Source organism: Rutidosis leptorrhynchoides, chromosome 1, assembly GCF_046630445.1.
Source record: "Rutidosis leptorrhynchoides isolate AG116_Rl617_1_P2 chromosome 1, CSIRO_AGI_Rlap_v1, whole genome shotgun sequence".
Classification (NCBI taxonomy): Eukaryota; Viridiplantae; Streptophyta; class Magnoliopsida; order Asterales; family Asteraceae; genus Rutidosis; species Rutidosis leptorrhynchoides.
In genome coordinates, this window is record NC_092333.1 from 516,406,396 (window position 1) to 516,411,812 (window position 5,417).

General features: G+C 32.0%; 1 long non-coding RNA gene across 1 annotated transcript; it reads left to right on the forward strand.

Annotated features, from left to right (window-relative positions):
• The first annotated feature begins 1,280 nt into the window (after window positions 1–1,280).
• On the forward strand, window positions 1,281–4,796 carry LOC139876716 (uncharacterized). The gene is made up of 4 exons (XR_011768256.1): window positions 1,281–1,381; window positions 3,222–3,314; window positions 4,099–4,153; window positions 4,728–4,796. It is a non-coding gene; the product is annotated as an uncharacterized lncRNA (long non-coding RNA).
• The last annotated feature ends 621 nt before the right edge of the window (window positions 4,797–5,417 follow it).

Sequence of the window (5,417 nt, forward strand, 5' to 3'; positions counted from 1 at the left end):
CACTTTTTGAATTGATATTATTTTTAACTGGTTTAGCCAGTAGCCGTTCATTTTTGTTTACATTGGTACACTTTTTGAAAGTTTCTGTTTACATTGGTACACTTTTTGAAAGTTTGTAGACGACAGTAGGACGGAAATGGGTATATGGACGACATCTGAACATTTGAGTAAGTATATAGCCAATTTTTGGCTTTAACCCATTGATTTACGTTCCTTATGTATAATATTTAATATCTGCAATTACTGAGTTTAGATTTTAAGTTGAATTTGCTTTGAACCTTAGCCTGAATGAGGATGAATATTGATGCGTGTTCAATACTCTATAAATAACTAGATCAAATGCTACAAATAACTATAAGCACACAAGTCATGAGAAACTATAACCCGATCATCATCGCAATTTGCATGCGAGTATTCAATTAAGTTCGTTCCACAAAGAGCGTGTTTTAAATCGGATTATGAAAACTAATAATTATCCTAAGAAATGAGGGTTTTGTATTGGATTGTCCTTTACACTTCGTTACACTTTAATGTTGAATTAATATAAATTTAGTGTCACCACTAAACCTTGATCAATTAAGTTCATAACATAAACTTCCATAAAATAACAAGTTATATTTGAGAAATCATTAAGACGATTTGGATTAAATTTACATAAAACCCTTAATCATAACAATTACATGAAATGACTAACACCATTATATTTGACTAAAAGCCTTTTGAAAACCAACTGGATCCAAGATACAATTACTTGAATCCCTTTTCCAATTATCTAGATCACCGTAAAGTATTTGGAGTACAAGTTGAATCACTAATCAAATCATCGAGATAGCTTAAAACATCTCATTGAGTCCCCAAAATGATTAAGGATTTAATTAAGACAAAACAATATTATGTACACTAAAATGTTATGTGCGGACAACATATATTCATTTATGTTGTGACAACATTTGTTGTTGTGTCAAGTGTTTCAGTATGCTACCTGATGTATCAGCACAAGATAGACACTATTCGTTCAACGAGCACAGGATGTGTGCCCAACAAATAAAGAAGATTAAGTGATCAGACATAGACCGATTAATTAAACGAATTTTGAAAAATCAGAAAGAATTCTCTTAAAAATGGGTAATCGATTTTTTACAAAAGTATTTACTATATTTTCAATTGGTATTGGTATGCGAGATGAAAATATATTTGGTTAATGTCAAACCTCAAGTTTACAATTACAACAAGGTAACTTTAAAGTATGTAAAAATGTAAAAACTAGAAAGAGTTTGGGGGCAAAATTAGGGTTTATGCAACTCACCACAACAGAACTTACCAAAAGATGAAGCTTGCAGATATGCAAAAGCTAGTTCCGCCAATTCCGTTTTTGAAACTGGTATGCAATTACTTACATTTTGGTCGTTGTATTTATATAAATATGGTGTTTGATGTTTTTCAGTTACATTAATTTAGTTTATTTTAATTGTAAATGTAGCTAATCTTTTAGTTGTTTTTTTCTTTTCTTTCAAAGTTGTAAGTGTAGCTAGTCAGACCTTCCCCTCTACCCAGATACTAGCTAGCCTCGTAACCACCCGACATGAATGACCGAAATGAGAGAATTGAGAGATGGGTTGGCCTTGAAACAAGTTATTTGAACATGTTGACTCGAGACAAAATGTCTTTTGTTAACGTTAACATAGGAACAAACATCAACCATTTTTTAAAAGGGTTTAAGCACTCAAAAAACAACTATTCGGCTAATCGGGGACTAGTCGGGGACTAGTCGGCTACTAGTTGGATATTGACCAACTTTGACTTTGACTACCTAATATAACCGACTTTGAACTAATAATGACAACTTATACCGACTAAATTGGATTATTAACAACTTTGACCGATTAAATTGGCCAACTCGAAGACTAGTCAGACTAATTCATCCTGATTTATTGGGGTGCTTTTACAACCATGGTTTTTTTCAACAAGTTAATTCAATTGATTAATTTGTTTAGATAGTTTTTATACTCAATCATGATTATGAAATTAACTTCAGTTTATATCATTGCACTTATGATATGTGTACTCATTGTTTTACAATTTTTTCATACATGCAATCAGTTAAGTTCTTGATACGGTTCTAATATCAAATGAGAAGAATATAATTACACAACCCGATTTGGTGATGGATACAAGTCAAGCTATGGTTGTGATACCTGCTATGTCTCATTTTGAGGGATTGTTTGGTGACCCTAAATTCAACCAATGGTGTACCTTACTTAAATGGATGGCTTAGGCCATTACCATTCCTATTTTACTTGCTTTCAATAACCAGGTCACATGCTTTATGTTTGTATGGATATGCAACATATATGTGTGTGATTGTAGTAGTTTTATTTAAGTCATATTAGTTGGAAATGAAGCTTAGAAGCCAACCAATCATGTATGAAGGAAGATAGAGACAGATTAGCAAATGGAGCTAATAGTGGAACAACAGCAGCTGCTGGAGAAAATGGGAGCTGCAAAAGTGATCCCAAGTGATTTGATTCCTTATTTGTTGTACTATTGGTTGAAGATTGAGTGGTCCCAACAGATTTGATTCTTTTGTTTGTTGTACTATTGGTTGAAGATTGTTGTACCATGTTACAACGCTCAACATTTCCAACAACCTCATAACGATTTTTAGGTTTTGTTATTATTATTATTTTGTTTTTTTTGTCTAGGGAATAGAAGTATCTAGAAACTTGATTCCTCTATAAAAGAGAAAAGAGAAGCTGATGGAATGTAACAGATCAGTTTTTGATGAATATGAATTCCAATGGAATCAAGCTCTATTTATCCGAAATCTTTATTTTCCTTTATAGGTCTTATGATCTTGGTGGTTAAAAGTGTTTCTTTTATCTTTAATCTTGGTGGATTAACATCCTTTAGAGATTAAAGTGATGGATTCCTATCCTTTTTTACTGTTATTCTTCGTACAACTCAGCAAGTTCTACTCTTTGTTTTTGTGGTGTGTTAGTATTAACTTACCAGATTTTTCCACCTTGTTTAAAATCTGTTTTACACCTAAGTTCACATGAGTTCTTCATCGTCTGCAGTTACACAATGTTGTATACTATTTACATATATTCATATTGTCTTTCAATTGCAAATCTCGTAGCTTATATTCTTTTTCTTATTCATATGGCTGAACGATCTTATCCTTTTACATCAGCTTATTTTTTGCTCCTCTGTTTCTTCAGTTAAAGTGGAGGCATTCAATTGATTATATGAGAGCAGTGCAGGGAGGCATCGTACAGGAAATGTGTGATATTCTTAATGACCATCCTATGGAGGTTAGGCTTCATCTTCTTCAATAAGATCTCATAAACTTACACAACTTTTTATGGCTCTACTCCTTTAATACACCTTTTTGTCCCAAGTGAGCTTGGTTGATGGGCTATCTTTATACGTACAGAACCGGATGTATTTTTCGTTAATCCCACTATTATTTAGCTACAGGGTAATAGGAAGATGACATGTTTTTTGCAAAATTTGTTTTCGGAGTAAAAAGTTTGCAATGGAACTACTACAAATATATAGTTTTTTAATGGCGATGAATTTTGTTAACATCATTAGCGAGTGATTGCTGACACATGTTTCGCTTATGACGATGTTAAGACAACCTAATAAACTGTCATTGGAACATGGAACTTTTGATAAGTAGTGTGCTCAGTTTTATTGTAATGCTGGGAACATGAATTTCCTAGCAAACAACCAAAAGATTTTGAAAGCATTAGCACTCAATATATGTGCGTTTGTGAACCTAAGATGAATTGCCAATCTTTCAGTCAAAGGAATAGATAATATTTAATGATACAATATGATTCGTGTCACTGATTGAAAGGGACTCAACCACAAATAATAGTCGATCACTCTAGTACATCACATGTTCTTGAGATTGCTAAATTTTAAGATAATAATTAAATAACTTTTACTATTGATGCTTTTCATATTTCGTAAGAATCCACTTAGTTTTCCGCTCCCTGTATTCTCCTAAATGCATGTTTAGCGCAATTGTTTTTTTCTACAAGAAAATTCACGATGTGTTGATTAACATGAGTTTTTTGTATTGTGCAGGGTAAAAAATGGAGGTGGATCATATGATCTTTCATTGTTCTAGAGCATCAAAGTCGTGAGACCCTCAAATTTCTCCTCTCTCAAGAAACCCAAAATATTTCCTAACAAAATGTTATATTTATAATTTTTTTACTGGGTTTTTACCCCAAGTTGCTTTACATTTCTGAAAAATTACATTATCTCTCTCCCCAAAAATTACATTATCTCTCAAGAAACCCAAAATATTTCCTAACAAAATGTTATTCCATAATTACCTATAAAACAATTAAAACAGAACTGCCATTCTAAGTTGAACTTCTCATCTATGTATATAATGGAATCATTTTAGTTAATGGACTGTGTAGCTGGATTGCTTTTGTAAATTTGGTAGGTATTTATTAGTGAAATACTTTCAATATAAAGCAGTGATTCCAATAGATTATCATAGATATCTGACAACTACATACTCTCCAACCTCAAAACCTGATGGTTCCCCTGTTGAATCATCAAAAACTATTAAAGCTGTTACGTTTTTACAATAATTTTTAGTAATAACACAAAGCTGTTTTGTGAATCAAGGTGAAATTAAACATTACTAGATGTTTTGGTTTGCTTCTTGATTGCTTTTTAGATATTATTATTTTTTGTAGCGTGATGGAAAGGAGAAAGGGCCTACTTCTAGCTCAAGGAATGATCACTCAGAGACACCGGATACGAAGGTCATTTTATTTTAATTATCAATAAGATAGGACAACTATTTATAGTCGCTGTAGGCTGTGGATCAACGTCGCATCTTATATCCAAGCATTGTACTGAAACTCAACAGCCAATATTGGTCAAAATCATTTGGTATGACCATCGATAGGCTAATGAGTTTGGACCAAATGTTGGCTTTTGTTAGTATATCCAAAGGTCGTAAATGAGTTGGCAATGAAATCATCTGTTCTTTTTTGTTCATATAAGTTCTATTCATTTGTTTATTTATTTCTGTATGAAAATTTTTGTATGTTTCTTTGCGGTTTTTCTTAATTGTGTAAACTAAGAATCTTTCAATTAATTACTAGAATTTTCTAAAGGACTCTTACACTTGTGTAAAACCAAGACTCTTACAATTAATTTCTTTGCAAATTTTTTTTTAATTGCAGTTCTGTAGCATCTCTTTCTAATCTTTGCAATTATCTATATCTTTTGTACTATAATAACATAATCCTTACTTTTCTAAGTTAAAGAGTGTGTATTTGGAATATCCGAATGGAGAATGATGACATAAAACATATTAAGTTGCAACAATAAGTTTCATTCTTGATAACCACTTTATTTGTTTTATTAGTAGCTATCTA